Consider the following 18,401-nt stretch of genomic DNA (forward strand, 5'->3'; position numbering starts at 1 on the left):
GGTTGGTTGGGTATGTGTTAAATCTTTCTGGAGCACAGTTTGACAACACACATAAAAATATAAAATGTGCTTACATTTTGATCTAGCAGTTCAACTTGTAGAATTTGTCTAGAGAAAGTAATTGCACAACTGTCACAAGATGCATACACAGAGATACCCATTGCAGTTTTGTGTTTGGTAAGATAAAACTAAGGATAACCTAGATATCCATTAGTAGGAAACATTATTAAATAATGGTACATGTCTGCCATGGAATACTATGTAGCCATTAAAAATGATATGGTAGTTTTGTTTTTATGAAGAGGCATCCATGACGTATTAGTAAGTGAAAACAATTCTGATCACAGAAGAACATAAATAACCCATTTATATAAAATTGTAAATGCATATATGTATATGTGTGAACACATAAAGAATATTCCATAAAATCCTAGCAGTATTTTTTCCAAGTGATTTTTATTTTTGTTTTGGTATTTTGCTGTGTAATTTGAATGTTTGTGCAATAAGCAATCTCATCCTTAAAAATCATAATATTTGAAACTGCTTGGCCTTACTGATCAAGTGTTTGCCACAATATCTAAATAAGGCAGCATATTAAATGGGTAAAAAGAACTGGACATTGTTTTTATAGAACACTTATTAAGTGAGACTGTGTATACAGTACTATACCAGGTAATAGGAATACAGAGGAGTATCTTTGTTTCCTGGAAGCTTAAAGTCTAGAAAAATTTAAAGGTGATTGGGTATCAAGTAGATGTGCAGTTTTGTGACATGGAATATGTAAGTGCCTTCCTAGGGCAACTTTTATTTTTACTTTTTAAATTTTAAATTTTATTTAGTTAATATACAGTGCAATATTGGTTTCAGAAGTAGAATTCAGTGATTCATCACAAGTACCCTTTTTAATACCCATCACCCATCTAGCCCACCCCCCCCACCTCCCTCCATCAACCCTGTTTGTTCTCTATCATGGAGTCTCTTATGGTTTGTTTCCCTCTCTCCTTTTTTTTTTTTTTCCTCTTCCCATATGTTCATCTGTTTTATTTCTTAAATTCCACATATGAGTGAAATCATATGGTATTTCTTTTCTCTGATTAACTTATTTCGCTTAGCATAATACATTCTAGAGCCATCCACATCATTGCAAATGGCAAAGATTTCATTCTTTTCAATGATGGCTAATATTCCCATATATATTATATATATGGGATATAAACATATATATATGGGATATGTATATCCAGCCAGTGGACATTTGGGCTCTCTCCATAGTTTGGCTAATGTTGATAATGCTGCTATAAACATCAGGGTGCATGTACTGCTTTGAATCTGTATTTTTGTACCCTTTTGGTACCTAGTAGTACAATTGCTGGATCATAGGGTAGTTCTGTTTTTAATTTTTTGAGGAATCTCTATTGTTCTCCAGAGTGGCTGCACCAGTTTGCATTCCCACCAACAGTGCAACAAGGTTCCCTAGGGCAGCTTTTATGATGGCATGTGTATTCAAATATATCATTTTACCTTGAGAGTTTACCCAAATATGAAAGGAAAATCAGTCAGTGCTTCACACTGAAGGAGGTATTTTGGCACAATTTTTTGGACCTACAGAACCATTTAACTGAGTGTTGCTAACAGTTTTGGCACTTATTTTCAAAAGGAACTAGCAATTTCTTTGGCAGTTCATTATGTATCTTAAACACCAGCAATTTAAATGTGGTAGCATGGACATGGAGTCTTTTCTATGGCAGTGTTGGAAAGTCAGAATGCGTTTTCTAGGAGAAAAGGTCACATCACAAAATAAGTACTTAGTCATTCCTTAATCCAGATTTTATTCCTGATATGGATGTTTTCCTCTAGCATTGTCACATCATTTTTTTTTAAAGATTTTATTTATTTATTTGACAGAGACAGACATAGCAAGAGAGGGAACACTAGCAGGGGGAGTGGGAGAGGGAGAAGCAGGCTTCCCGAGGAGCAGGGAGCCCGACGTGGGGCTCGATCCCAGGACACTGGGATCATGACCTGAGCCGAAGGCAGACGCTTAATGACTGAGCCACCCAGACGCCCCTGTCACATCATTTTTTGACATTGGAAAATCCTAGCCTGTTGACCTGATGCACAAAAAATAGCTATGAAATATTTTGAGAGTTTTTGACAATTATATTTTTCATTAACCTCTCATTTAAAATTGTCTTAATTTTTTTAGGCTCAGAGAATAAAGACATCTGCCTGCAGCTAACAGACATTCTTTTGGGCCAGAAGGATAGGAGCCCCTGATCTAAGGAATCAGAGTAGGTTTAAAGGAAGTTGGTTAGTGAGCTTAAATCTTAATATACTTTTTTTTTAAAGATTTTATTTATTTATTTGACAGTGAGAGACACAGTGAGAGAGGGAACACAAGCAGGGGGAGTGGGAGAGGGAGAAGCAGGCTTCCCGCTGAGCAGGGAGCCCGACGCGGGGCTCGATCCCAGGACCCTGGGAGCATGACTTGATCCGAAGACAGACATTTAACGACTGAGCCACCCAGGTGCCCCAAATCTTAATATACTTTGCTATTCATTTTCTGCTTTTAGTTTTATCATAAGTTATACTAAGGGGAATATTCAGGAACATATTCTAACTCAGGACATACCCGCTTAGAAACTTGAAGTAAATCTCATATAAAATTTACTTTCACAGAATTAAATTTCAGTCTAAAGTCTGGTGACATGATTTAATGCCAGTTCATTGCTACAAAGATTTATCAAGCCCCTATGGATTCAAGAAAGAATGGGAGGAAAAAAAGAGAGAGAGAATGGGAGGAGAAAGATTGGAGGCAGCACTTTAGAGGACTTTTGCCAATTGCCTGGGGAATAGTAGGTAGGGGCTTACTGGAGGTCACAGATTTACAGTGAGAGCATTCAATAGGTTGTGCATGTTTCTTCTTGATAGGCCTACATGTGCATGGGTGGAGGGATGAAGTTAATGAAGTAGTTTTGCCACGTGAGAATGGGAGGGAGTTCAGCGTATACTCCTTTCTCACTCAGAAAGGGAGTGGTCATTACAATTCAATGTAGAATTTAAACTGGTTAAGGAGTTGAGGCCGGACATGAGGAGGTTGGGGGAGAGTAAAAGTGGTAGGATCAATGGCTTGTAGGTCTCACTGGAGTCCCTGATATTGGTCTCACTGAAATTGGGGTACCAGAGGTGAAGAACTGACACAGGAGATGGTGGTGGTTAGAGAGTAATATGGAGGAATTGCAGTTAAAACTGGTGTCTGACCTTGGAGTTAGGATGGAGGACAAAGACTAAGAAGCCAGAGTACTGGATCATGGAATTGCAGTTAAAACTGGTGTCTGACCTTGGAGTTAGGATGGAGGACAAAGACTAAGAAGCCAGAGTACTGGATCATCTGTGTGGATACTGAGCTCACCTGGAATCATGGCCATGGTAGTGACTGGGAGTGACAGAGAGCCAGGAACCCAGGTCTTTGCTGAAAGAGAAGGAGTGGATGGTGGTCTGATTTTGTGTGACTCCAAGCTCAACATTTGTACAGAAAATGGACAATGGTCTAGATGTAAAGAGAAGCAATAAGTACACCCACCCCACCTCTAATTCCCGTGGTTCAAGGAATGTTGCGGGGGGGGGGGGGGGGGGGGGATAGCCACCACTTGAGAGGGTGGGGGAGGGGGGAAAGTAGTGCCCTCAGGGAAGAGCCAGGTAACAGAGTAGGAAGATGAAGCATTCAGAGAGGAGGCCAAGGATATAGGGGATCTTGCTGATGGCTGCCTGTGAGTTCCAGAGGCACAGGAGGAGGGCTTTAGGCACTGGGGGTGTAGGAGATAGGGTCAAGAAAATGAATGAAAGAGGTTATATGGCCATAAAATTTGGAGGAATGAGAAATGACCTGGACTTCTCAGTGTCTGTTGTTAACAGGGATAAAAGGTGTCATGAAATTAATCGTAAGATCCCAAGGCTATGAGCATAGGGAATCGGTTGGGAGGCAAGCAGTGTGGATATTGGAGCACTCAGGGTTCTGGGTCTCCAGACACTTGATTGAGAGGTAGTCTTACAGTGAGCGCCTAGGGCTCCTGTTTAACCCCAGCTGGGGGACTGTCTTAATTTCAAGCACTCCGAGCTCAACCTTAGCCCTGCGCACGGAAGTATAAAGAACAAAAGAGGGTCATGGAAGGCTCTCCTGCTTTATTCAACTTTGTGAATCACTTTACATATTTCACCACAGAGACTGCATCCCTTTGACTGTCATATTTCTGCTAATTACTTTGTGCTTGATGAAGAGCCCTCCTTCATTTCTTTCTCCTTTCCTTCCCACTTATCCATCTGTTTTACTTCTGTCAGGACAGTGAAAGCTGCAATGTAGGCCAGTCTGAGGGCAGAGCATCTACAGGGCCCAGCTCAATTAAGATACTGTCTGCAGCAAGACATTTGGTCATTTTAGACTAGGAATCACTTCTACCAACCTAAAAGGCATTCAGTTCTATATTCTGGGCAATCCAGAAGGGATCCCGTTGTACAAGCCAAAGGAAACTAAATGTATGAACTGACCTTTAAGTGATCTATTCTGGATAAGTTATTTTGTGTTTACTTTTTGTGAGCACTGTATTTAAAATTCAAAATGAACTCTTGATAAGTCCTTACTGTCCCTGTGGACAGATGCTAGTGTCTTTAGTGTCTGTCTGCTCTGTGTCATGGTCTGTTGAGCCTTAAACACAGTGTAGAAAGAGATCCAAAAAAGATTTGCCAAAGGGAGCAAATTTTAATTCCAATTTCTCTTTCTGGAATCCTGCTACCTTGACAAGAATATCATACAGAAATGACATTTCATGAGACATTTGAGGAACTTTAACATTTCACTTCTAAATGTCTATTTTGTGTGTAAGGGGACTTTTCATATATGAATCAGAATTTTCAAAACAAATGGAACAAATGTGAATATAAAGGTTGGTTAGAGAAGGAACCCCCTTTTATTTCCTGTGTAAAATTATAGAATGTGGTAGAAGTTTCAGAGATGGAGTGAAGCAGGGGAAGATAACACTGATGAAATTATGGTTTTAAAGGTACCCTTTCTTTCCTTACAAAGAAATCTATCTTACAGATTGCTTACGCAGTGTGTAAACAAAAAGCACAGCCAAAGGTGATTTACTGGCATTTTCTCCCCAACTTTGCATTGACACTTCACATCTGCAATATAGTCATGATCACAGTGCAGTCCCTGCAAGACCCTGAAAGTCCTGAAATAACAAAGTTAAATCAGATTCCTGCCAAGCTATAAACTTTTAGAGGGCAGAACCAGGTCTTTGATGTCTTATACAGTGTCTTTGGGGGAAATGATCTCACCCTTTGAGATGTCCTAGATGCAAAAGCCACAATGATATGATCCTTGAATATAAATGAATGTAGTGTATATTTGTTGAATGAATTAAATTGTGGTCAGTGTAATTTTTTTAATACTGTGTATTTTCTAATTCTATGGGTGCTAGCAATCCAAATGTTTGGGTGTGTATAAGGATATGTACAAATATACAGGTATATAGGAAGACACACACACAGACATGCACTGACACAGGAGATAACTTGGATATACAGAGAGACACTCTAAGTCTTAGCTAACATGATTTTTAATTAGCCAGAATGTTGCCTTTCCCAGCTATGGTAGATACAGTAAGTTTACTGTAAATGTAGTTGTACTTTGCCAGCTTTTTAATCTTTTGCCTCATAGAGGAAACAACTATGTTTAAGAAAAACATGTCTTAGGAAATCATAAAATGAGAAAGCTTGGAAAGGGAAATGTGACATCTAGAATTCTAGTGGCTTAAGCCCGATCTATCCACCTCTGACCTAGTTTTGACATTTTTAACCATTTTTAACTAGAGGTTAAAATGTACAGAAGAAATCCATTTTTTTTCATGCTCCAGAAACAAATTTGTTCTTACTGAAAAAATGAAAGAACCTCAGCTTAGGGTGCATATTCCTTAATGAAGAACTTCTATGATACATTTAATTGATAGCTCCTCAATCTTGATTCTAACAAGTTGTTTTATTCAGCTGGGCCAATTTTTAAAATGAGAGGGTTGTTTTTGTCCCTATGGCATTCATGTTGTTATGAGTATTTGTACATGACATTCTAGGAATAAAAGTATAATTTTAAAATGAAAATTACGATACCAGCACATGCCTATTTCTACATAGTTCAGCTGCTTTCAAGGCTTAAAGTGGGTGGGATCACACATCTGAATATTTCAATATAATTGTAGGGTTATTAATGCAGGGCAATTTTGGTTTTGTAAACAAGGGAATAGACTGTTCTGGAGGTTCTTCTGTAGTGGGTAAATATATTCTCTAAATGTAAGGGATTGGAAACAACCATAATAGCAATGAAAACCTACTCCTCTTCATTATTGTGGTTTCTGTGAGTTTTTACTGTGACCATAATTCTTCACATGTACTTATACTCCAGTTACTATGTTTGGTCCAAGCATGTAGAATGTCCAAGCATGTAGAATGTCCAAGCATGACATTCCTCACTGGATTTTCATTAATTAAACTCGTCTTTTCTGTGAAGTAAGGACTTTCCTGGATCTTGAAATATAATTGGTGTTATACTGGGATAGTCACCAGTTTCATTCCTGTTTCTGTCTAGTATAAGCCCCTTCAGTATTATGTGTGCTTGGTTACAGGATGATCTCTTCATTCTGTTTTGTATTACCATATTATTTCTAATGTATATCTCATTTATTACCACATCTTGCTCTAGAAAGGTTTTAGAGTGGTTTACAAAGATGCATAACATATAACAAGTTAAATTTTAAGAGTGAAAGTGAAAGAAGGGAAAAAGGTGGAGTAACAAAAAATGTTGAATGAAGCTAAGAAAATTACAGGTTATGGGAACTGATAGTCTTGATTTTGAGAGGACACTTATATGGCTTTGGTTTTATAGCAGCCATTTTGAAGAGATCTCTGCTCCATTCCATAATATCTTAAGAACAAACCATTCACCTCCCCCTTCTATAGTTTGATCAGTGTTTAATTCTTTCAAAAGAATTACTATACATAGAAGGGTAGATATTATGTATATGTAAGGTATGAAGAATAAAACATGTACCTTCTGTGTGCTCTTCACCTAGCTTAAAAAAACGGAACATTACCACTTCTTTTGAAGCCCCCTTATACTTGTCTCCAATTACATTCCCCTCCTTTTGCCTTACTGGATGTAACTAGTATCTCCAACTTTGCAGTTATGTCTTACTGTTTAAGTTTTAACATCTGTTTACATATTTTTAATATGTAAAACATACATATTTTTAAGCAAAAAATGAAACTGTAATGTGTTTTTCTGTGACCTTTGCTTCTTGTGCTTAGCATTGTTTGACATTCCTCTATGTTGAAGTTCGTACCATAGTTAATTCTTCACTTACATGTGAGTGTGTACTATTGATCCATTCCCATATAAACAACAGTGCTATAATGTTCCTATGTACATCTCTTGGTTCATGTCTCCCTTGTGTATGTCTTAGATACACTTGTGTAAGACTTTCTCTAAGCTATTTATTAAATGTTGTGTCATAGGGATTGTGAATATTCAGCTTCACTCGATAATGCCAAATTGTTTTCCAAAGTGGTTACACCATATTATGCTCCTGCTAGTATAATGGAAGCTCTTATGCTCCATATCCTCATAATACTTGGTATCGTCTGGCTCTGTAATATTTGCTCATTTGGTGGGTGATTGATATATTCTTTATAAAGGCACTGCAGAAGACAAGCCTGGTGCCAGAGGTGAAATCCTATTTATTTGGTCCACCAGATCCTTCTAGACAACTTTTCTTTAGTTTCTGAAGTTTTCCTTTATACTAGCCAAAACTTCACTGTGTCCTGCCTGCTTTAGCTCTCTGAATTACTAACATTCATGTGGTATAACCTACCTACATTGAGAATTTAGGACATGTTTTCAAATGTCTTCAGTTGTGATTTTCTCAATTAATTCAATATGTAATTATTTGGTACTGTACCTAGTCTATGCCAAGATATGTTCTCTGCTTTATACGTCTTTTGAGGGTGAGGGCCAATAAGGCTGTAAACAATTTATAAATTAAAGTGCAAAAATGAACTTTTGGGACTTCAAGATAAAAAGCTTTTGCACAGCAAAGGAAACAGTCAACAAAACTAAGAGGCAACCCACGGAATGGGAGAAGATTTTTGCAAATGACATTACAGACAAAGGGCTGGTATTCAGGATCTATAAAGAACTTCTCAAACTCAACACTCAAAAAATAAATAATCCAGTCAAAAAGTGGGCAGAGGACATGAACAGACAGTTCTCCAAAGACGACATACAAATGGCCAACAGACACATGAAAAAATGCTCAACATCACTAGCCATCAGGGAAATACAATTCAAAATCACAATGAGATACCACCTTACACCAGTTAGAATGGCTCAAGTTAACAAAACAGAAATGTGGAAATTTGGAAAACAGTATGGAGGTTCCTCAAGAAGTTGAAAATAGAGATACTCTGTGAGCCAGCAATTTCACTGCTAGGCATTTACACCAAAGATACAGATGTAGTGATCCGACAGGGCACCTGCACCCCAATGTTCATAGCAGCAATGTCCACAGTAGCCAAACTCTGGAAGGAGCCCAGATACCCTTCAACAGATGAATGGATAAAGAAGATATGTACCACATATATACAATGGAATATTACTCAGCCATCAGAAAGTATCAATACCCACCATTTGGATGGAACTGGAGGGGATTATGCTAAGTGAAATAAGCAGAGAAAGACAATTATCATATGGTTTCACTCATGTGTGGAACATAAGGAACAGTGAGGAGGATCATAGGGGAAGGGAGGGAAAACTGAAGGGGAAAAATCAGAGAAGGAGACAAACCATGAGAGACTCTTAACTATAGGAAACAAACTGAGGGTTTCAGAGGGGAGGGAGGTGGGGGAGGATGGTGTAGTTGGTGATGGGTATCAAGGAGGGCACGTGTTGTGATGAGCACTGGGTGTTATACGCAAGTAATGAATCATTGAACACCACATCAAAAACTAATAATGTAATATAAAGTGACTGAGCATAATAAAAAAATGTGCTATGAAGGAAACATCAGGTGTTGAGATGGAGAGTAATGTGGGAAATGTTACTTCAGGCCTTTCAGGCAGGTGGATTTAGTTGAGACATGATGAATGGGGAAGAGTTAGTTATGCCATGTGACTATGACTAATATGTGTGGGGCAGGCTGGGGAGGGGAAAGGGGATAGAGAAGGCATTTCAGTCCAACAAGAAACAACACATGCAAGAAACTTGAAGGCAGGATAAAACCCAGCATGTTTAGGAATTGTAAGAAGGCAGATGTGGCTGGAAGGCAGATGCTGGTTTGGAGTATTGTGGTAAGACTGTGAAGATTAAGAAAGAGCCAGATCATGTAGAACCTTCTAGGCAGGGTAACAAGTATAGATTCATGCTTAAGTTCAATGGAAAGCTGGTGAAAGGTTTGAAAAAGAGGCTGAAGGAGAGGGTGACATGATTTAGTTGAAATTTTAAGATAACTCTTGCTGATATGTGAAGAATGGATTGGGGGGCAAGAAGAGTGTTCAAAGAACCACAAAATTATAGACATTTGGGGCACCTGTTATCTAAGATGATACAAGGTGAGGTCCTTACCCTCCAGAAGTTGTTAATTATTTGGGGTGGTAAAACACACACAAAAAAATTGATAGTAAGGGCACCTGGGTGACTCAGTTGGTTAAGTGTCTTCCTTCGGCTCAGGTCATGATCCCAGGGTCCTGGGATCAAGCCCCGAGTCGGGCTGTCTGCTTAGCGGGGAGCCTGCTTCTTCCTCTGCCTGCCGCTCTGCTTACTTGTGCTCTCTATCAAATAAATAAAATCTTTAAAAAAAATTGATAACACTGTGTAGTTTTCTGTACAAAGAAAACATACCTTATGGGTTCAGGAAAGGAGAAGATCACTGTGGATGGGAGCAGTTAGGAAAGTCTTGGGCAGCTGTCAGATTCAATATAGACCTGGAAGGATGGCTAAAAGTTAAATAGCAGGGAAAAGGGGAAGGCATTCCAAGCAGGAAAAAATGGTGTAGACCTCTGTTTGGATAGAACAGAGGAAGGCTGGGAGGTGAATTTAGAGGGAAAGCCTTTGCCAGGTTGTGAGAGACCTTGAATAACTTCTCTTCCCTAAATATGTCACCACTATTGGAGTGGTGAGTTGATACACATTTCACATCTTTGTGAGGATGTAGCTGACAGTTCTAGTTTAGAAGACGTCAGTAGGAATACAATTTCCTTACAAAGAGCTTCGGACTTCCTTTATTGTAAGCTGATTTTGCTGGTCCTGGATTACTTTCTGATGGGACTTTATACCAAGTCACTGGTTGATTTTTAGTTTGTCATTGGGTCTTCATATAGAAGAACCAGTTGTTTTTTAAATAAAGAAAGAACATGTCTATATCATATGACCTCACTGATATGAGGAATTCTTAATCTCAGGAAACAAACTGAGGGTTGCTGGAGTGGTGGGGGGTGGGAGGGATGGGGTGGCTGGGTGATAGACATTGGGGAGGGTATGTGCTACGGTGAGCGCTGTGAATTGTGCAAGACTGTTGAATCACAGATCTGTACTTCTGAAACAAATAACGCAACATATTTTAAGAAAAAAGAAAAAGAAGAAGATAGCAGGAGAGGAAGAATGAAGGGGAGTAAGTCAGAGGGGGAGATGAACCATGAGAGACAATGGACTCTGAAAAACAAACAGGGTTCTAGAGGGGAGGAGGGTAGGGGGATGGGTTAGCCTGGTGATGGGTATTAAAGAGGGCACGTTCTGCATGGAGCACTGGGTGTTATGAACAAACAATGAATCATGGAACACTACATCAAAAACTAATGATGTAATATATGGTGATTAACATAACAATAAAAAATTAAACAAAATAACATGTCTAGCTAAAAAAAATAAGAACAGGGATGCCTTGGTGGCTCAGTTAAGCATCCAACTCTTGATCTCAGCTCAGGTCTTGATCTCAGGGTCATGAGTTCAAGCTCCGTGTTGGGCTCTACTTAAAAAAAAAATGCCCCCTGTTTTTTTTTTCTTATTCAAGACTTTCCTTATTTCAGCAATGGTGTGAGGAAATGGTTGAGGCAACATGTATCTGCAGAATTTATTTAGATCAAGTAGGATGAAGTCAAGTGTTGTTCTCAAGAAGCTAAAGGTCCAGTTTTGTACAAATCCTACTATTTATAATCCAAGCCCTTCCCCCTCCATATTTCATCCTTTATTTAATGCCTAAAGTCCCCTCTAGCCTGCTCTTAAGGTGGAAATAGTGAGACAACGTGGTATCCCATCCTGGATTTTGGCTTCCTTCATTTGTGACCTTGCCTTTACCACATCATGCCTGTAGCCAGGTGTGGTGCATGGTCTGTCCAGTCTTTGGTCAAAGTCTAAGTCTAGCTGTGTAATTGACCCCAGTCTTATGTTCCCAAGAATGTGTACATTCTTCACCTGCTTTTCCATTGTTTTGTATACCTATAGATATTCTCTTGAATTTGTTGATTCAGTATATCCTGTTTTTACTCACAAACCTAATAGATGTTCCTTGTCCAGAATAATAGATTTCTCTTGGATTGATGCTATCCAGCACCTTCCACATGTAACATGTCTTTCTAAACTTATTTTCCTATAAAAGCCCACTGGTGCCTTTTTGCCCATTCTTCTCTTTTGGCTCAGTACTACCTATTATGTCTCATTAAGTGCTGCTCTCTGGGGGCACTGAGTGACACCACCAGTATAATAAATGTCATAGGTACCTGCCAACCTCCTCACGCCTCCTTTCAGGTGACTTGAGCCATTTTGATAGCCTGTCACGGATTCAGAGGGACCCTTTAAGTGCGCAGGGTGTGTGACATTCACTTGCCCTCTGGGAGGCCTACTGTCTTGGGAGAAGAGGGCTTAAACAAGTGAGGAGTGAGCAGATAGCACAATACTGGCATCACCAAGATGTCAGTCACCTCTGTTCAGCCTGGGCAGGGGCAGAGCTGTGGTACATCTACTACCACTGCCTCCCTCTCCCTGCAGCTGTGGACAGTGAGCTGCAGAAGCTGAGGAAATTTCAAGTGGATTTTTCTCTGGAAAGGGCTTAGGACTCTGATGCAAATTATGAGAAAGTGATATGAATACAGATATAAGACAAAAAAAATAAACACTGAAGAATATTTATTAGGAAGAGAGCATGATTTAAATATCATTATAACATTTCATTATAAGGACTCATTCTCTATCATAAAGCCATGTCCATATCCTGGCAGGCGACCCACAGAATAAGTTTTTTGTTGATCTGACTACAATAAACTCTGCAATGAATATTTCTCTGATTCTTGTTCACTTAATAGCCACTTGTCATCAGAAATGAATTGTGTTCTGAACTGGAGATGGGTACATGGGAAACTAGGCTATTTGTAGCAACTCTGAATGTTCTATTGCCCTTTTTAAAAATTTATTCAATATTTACTGCCCTCAGGGAACTCAAATTGAGAAAATGGAGACATAGCCTACCAATGCAAGTCTAATCTCCTTGAAGGCAGGAGCTCACGAATTTGTCTTCTCTCTGTTACCAGCACTTTATACAGTGCCTTATATGCAAAAGGTGCTCAGTAGGGATTACCCTTTTTTTTTTTTTTAGTTTGGAAATAATTTCAAACTTATAGAAAAGCTGAAATACACTGCAGAAAGCACTCATACCCATTATCCAGGTTCATTTATTGTTGACATTTTGTCCCATTTGCATGCTCATGTACACATGCATTCTCTCCCACTCCACTCCCAAACCCCCATATGTAGATGTGTATATAGTTTTTTTTTTTTCCTGAAACCATTTGAGATTAAGCTGTATACCTCATGGTTCTTTAAATACTTTAGTATATATTTCCTATAACTAAGGATATTCTCATACATGACCACAGTACTTTACCAACCTTGATAAATTTAACATTGGTAAAATACTTTTATCTAATATACTGTCCACATTCCATTCCAATATTTTTTACAGCACATTTTTTTTCCAGTCTAGGGTCACTTATTGCATTTACTTCTGTCTTTCTAGTTTCTTTTACTCTAGAATAGTCACACAGCCTTTCTATGTCTTTTATGACATTAGTTTTTTAAAAATACAGCTTTATTGACATAGAATTTACATGTGATAAAAATCACCAGTTTAAGCAACACCTCATTGATTTTTAGAAAATTTACAGAATTGTGCAAACATCTCTACAATCCAAAACAAATCAAATCAAAACATTGCAGTTACCACCAAAAGATACCTTGTGCCCATTTGCAGTCAATCTCTGCTTCCCAACCCCAGCAAACCACTACACTGAACCCCTAACAATTCATCAGTTACAGTTTCAGTTTGCTTACCTTGGTACTGGTTCCGCCTGGAGGTCTCTGCCTGCAGGTATCTGTTCCAGTAAGTTGTGCTTCTCTGCAACTACTTGTCCATCTCCAATTTTGGGGGGCAATAGCTTGCCCTGTGACCTCAGTTCTCTGATGGATCTAAGAAGAGTTGTTGATTTTCACTTCGTTCAGCTTTTTCCTTGAGAGGATGGGGATGATGACTTCCAAGCTCTTTACATGCTGACCAGAAACCAGAAGCTCTATTTAAGGATTTTCAAGAGAGCAAAGAAGCCAGTATCTAAAAATTCATCAGCAGAATATCAAATCAAGAACAATATCATTTTTGTGTTTAATTCCAGTTAACCTACAGTGTTATTTTCAGTTTACAGTGTAGTGATTCAAAATTTCCATGTATCACCTTGTGCTCATTACAACAACTTTACTCCTTAATCCCCATCCCCTATTTAATCCATTCTCCCCATCCCCTCTGGTAACAATCAGTTCTCCACAGTTAAGAGTCTGTTTCTTGGTTTATCTCTTTTTTCCCCTTTGTTTTTTAAATTCCACATATAAGTGAGATCATATGGTATTTGTCTTTGACTTTTTTCACTTAGCATTATGCTCTAGTTGCAAATGGCAAGACTTCATTTCTTTTTTTTGGCTGAATAATATTCTATTTGTGTGTGTGTGTGTGTGTGTGTATGTATATATATATATATATATATATATATACATACACACACACACCACATCTTTACCCATTCATCAATAGACAGATACTTGGGCTGCTTCCATATCTTGGCTATTGTAAATAATGCTGCTGTAAACATAGGTGTGCAAGTATCCCTTTTAGTTAGTGTTCTTGTATTCTTTGGGTAAATAAACAGTAGTGTGATTGCTGGTTCATAGGTAGTTGAACTTTTAATTTTCTGAGGAACCTCCACTCTGTTTTCCAGATGCTATACCAGTTTGCATTCCAACCAAGAGTGCAATACGGTTCCTTTTTCTTGACATACTCATCAACATCTGTTATTTCCTTTGTTGTTGGGGATGTGAGGTGATATCTCATTGTGGTTTTGATTTGCATTTCCCTGATGATGAATGATGTTGAGCATCTTTTCTTGTGTCTGTTGGTAATCTGTAGGTCATCTTTGGAGAAATGTCTGTTCGTGTCTTCTGCCCATTTTTTAATTGGATTTTTTTTGGTGTTGTATAAGTTCTTTATATATTTTGGATATTAACCCCTTACTGCATATATCTTGCAAATATCTTCTCCCATTCATTAGGTTGCTTTTTGTTCAGTTGGTTATTTTCTTTGCTCTGCAGAAGCTTTTTATTTTTTAATTTTTTAGATTTTATTTATTTGTCAGAGCACACATGCACAAGCAGGGGGCAGGGCAGGCAAAGGGAGAAGCAGGCTCCCCACTGAGCAGGGAGCCCAATGCAGGGCTTGATCCCAGGACCCTGAGATCATGACCTGAGCCAAAGGCAGATGCTTAACCAACTGAACCACCCAGGCACCCCAAGGAGCTTTTTATTTTGTAGTCCCAATAGTTTATTTTGCCTTTGTTTCCCTTACCTCAGGAGATATATCTAGAAAGATGTTATGGCTGATTGCAGAGACATTACTGCCTGTGCTCTCTTCTAGGATTTTTATGGTTTCAGGTCCCACATTTAGGTCTTTAATCCATTTTGAATTTATTTTTGTGTGTGGTGTAATAAAGTGGCCCAGTTTCATTATGTTGCATGTAGCTGTCCAGTTTTCCCAACATCATTTGTTGAAGAGAATATCTTTTCCATTGCATATTCTTGCTTCCTTTATCAAAGATTGACTATATAATTGTAGGTTTATCTTCTGGGCTCCCTGTTCTATTAATCTATGTGTCTGTTTTTCTGCCAGTACCATACTGTTTTGATTACTGCAGTTTTGTAATATAACTTAAAGTCTGGAATTGTGGTATTTCCAGTTTTTTTTGTTCTTTTTCAAGATTGCTTTGTCTATTCAGGGTCTTTTATGGTTCCATACCAATTTTAGGATTGTTTGTTCTAATTCTACAAAATGCTATTGGTATTTTGATAGAGATTGCATTAAATCTGTAGATTGCTTTGGGTAATATAGATATTTTACCAATATTTGTTCTTGCAACCCATGAGCTTGGAATGTCTTTCCATTTTTTTGTGTTGTCTTCAATTTCTTTTATCAATGTTTTATAGTTTTCAGAGTACATGTCTTTTAACTCTTTGAATAAGTTTATTCCTAGGTATTTTATATTTTTGGTGCAGTTGTAAATGGGACTTTTTCTTAATTTCTCTTTCTGCTACTTCATTATTAGTGTATACATTATAAATATGTAGAATTAGTGTATGCATTAGTGCATACATTATTTTTTTAAGATTTTTAATTTATTTATTTGACAGAGCACAAGCAGGGGGAGTGGCAGGCAGAGGGAGAAGCAGGCTCCCTGCTGAGCAAGAAGCCTGATGTGGGGCTTAATCCCAGGACCCTGGCATCATGACCTGAGCCGAAGGCAGATGCTTAACTGACTGAGCCACCCAGACATCCCAGTGCATACATTATTAATGTATAGAATTAGTGTATAGAAGCATAGATTTCTGTATGTTGATTTTCTATCCTATGACTTCACTGAGTCCATTTATCAGTTCTAGTAGTTTTTGGTGGAGTCTTTTGGGTTTTCTATATATAGTATCATGTCATCTGCAAGTAAAGTTTTACTCCTTTTCTGATTTGGATGCCTTTTATCTTTTTGTTTTCTGGTTACTGTGGGTAGGACTTCCAGTACTATGATGAGTAAAAGTGAGAGAGGACATTCTTGTCTTAGTCCTGATCTTAGAGGAAGAGCTTTCAGTTTTTCACCAATGAGTGTAATGTTAGCTTTGGGTTTTTTTTCATATTTCATATTTTTCGTATTTTGAGATATGTTCCCTCTAAACTTACTTTGTTGGGAGTTTTTAAGAAGAGATATTGTACTTTGTCAAATGCTTTTTCTGCATCTATTGAAATGAACATAAGGTTTGTATCCTTTCTCTTGTTGATGTGATGTATTATGTTGATTTGCAAATATTGAACTACCCTTGCATCCTAGGAATAAATCCCACTTGATTGTGATGAATTTTTTTAAATATATTGTTGGATTTGGTTTGCTAGTATTTTGTTGAGGATTTCTGCATTTGTGTTCATCAGAGATACTGGTCTGTAGTTCTCTTTTTTTATGGTGTTTTTATCTTTGGTATCAGGGTAATGCTAGCTTCATAGAATGGATTTAGAAGTTTTCCTTCTATATTTTGGATTAGTTTGAGAAAAATAGGTATTAACTCTTCTTTAAATGTTTGGTAGAATTCATCTGTGAAGCCATCTGATCCTGGACTGTTGTTTTGGAGAGTTTTTTGATTACTGATTCAATTGAATTGCTAATGATTAGTGTGTTCAAATTTTCTATTTCTTCTTCAGTTTTGGTAGGTTATGTTTCTAGGAATTTATCCATTTCTTCTAGGTTGTCCAATTTGTTGGCATATAATTTTTCATAATCTCTTACAGTTGTTTGTATTTCTGTTCTGTTGGTGATTATTTCTCTTTCGTGATTTTGTTTGATTTCTCTCTCTCTCTCTCTCTCTCTCTTTTTTTTTTTTTTTTTTTTTGATTAGTCTGGCTAGGAGTTTATCAGTTTTGTTGATGTTTTCAAAGAACCAGCTCTTGGTCTCATTGATTTGTTCTATTTTGTTTCTGTTTTGTTTATTTCTGCTCTCACCTTTATTATTTCTTCTACTGATTTTGGGTTTAATTGTTCTCCTTTTTCTAGTTCCTTTAGGGGTAAGGTTAGGTTTTTTATTGGAGATATTTCTTGATTCCTGAGGTAGGCCTGTATTGCTATAAACTTCCTTCTTAGCACTGCTTTTTCTGTATCCCAAAGATTTTGAGCCGTTGTGTTTTCAGTTTCATTTGTCTCTATGTATTTCTTTATTTTCTCTTTGATTTCTTGGTTGACCCATTCATTGTCCCTAGTGTATTATTTAACCTCCATGTATTTGTGTTCTTTCCAGATTTTTTCTTGTGGTTGATTTCTAGTTTCATAACATGGTGGTTGGAAAAAATGCATGGTATGACTTCAGTTTTATTGAATTTGTTAAGATATGTTTTGTGGCCTAACATGTGATCTATTCTGGAAAGTGTTCCACGTGCATTTGAAAAAATGTGTATTCTGCTATTTTAGGATGGAATGTTATGAGTACATTTGTTTTATCTTTCTAGTCCAATTTGTCATTCAAAGCCACTATTTCATTGTTGATTTTGTTTGGATGATCTATCCATTGATGTAGTGGGGTGTTCAAGTCCCTTAAAATTATTGTATTACTATCAATTACTTCTTTTATGTTTGCTAATAGGTGCTTTATGTATCTGGGTGCTTCCACCTTGGGTGCATAAATATTTACAATTGTTATATTTAATGTGGACCTCCTTGGCTTATTGGGTACTCTCTGTGCCCCTGGATCTGGATTTCTGTTTCCTTCCCCAGATTAGGGAAATTTTCAGCTATTATTTCGTCACATGTTCTGCCTCCATTTCTCTCTCTCTCCTCCTCCTGGGATCCCTACAATGTGAATGTTGTTACTCTTGATGGTTTCACTGAATTCCCTTAGTCTGTCCTCATTCTTTATTAATCTTTTTTCTTTATCCTGTTTAGCTTGATTGCTTTCTATTGCTCTATGTTCCAGGTTGCCGGTCCATTCTTTTGCTTCCTCTAGTCTATTATTTATTCCCTCTAGTGTATTTTTAGTTTTAGCTATTGAGTTCTTCATCTCTGATTGGTTATTTTTTGTTTTCTATTTCTTTGTTGAAAGTCTCACTGAAATCTTAAGTTCTGTGAGTATCTTTACGGCTATTGCTTTAAATTCACTATCAGGCATGTTACTTATCTCTGTTTTGTTTAGCTCTCTTACTGTGATTTTGTCATGTTTTTTCATTTGGGGCATATTTTTCTTT

The sequence above is a fragment of the Zalophus californianus genome, chromosome 1 (genome assembly GCF_009762305.2).
Source record: "Zalophus californianus isolate mZalCal1 chromosome 1, mZalCal1.pri.v2, whole genome shotgun sequence".
Taxonomy (NCBI): Eukaryota; Metazoa; Chordata; class Mammalia; order Carnivora; family Otariidae; genus Zalophus; species Zalophus californianus.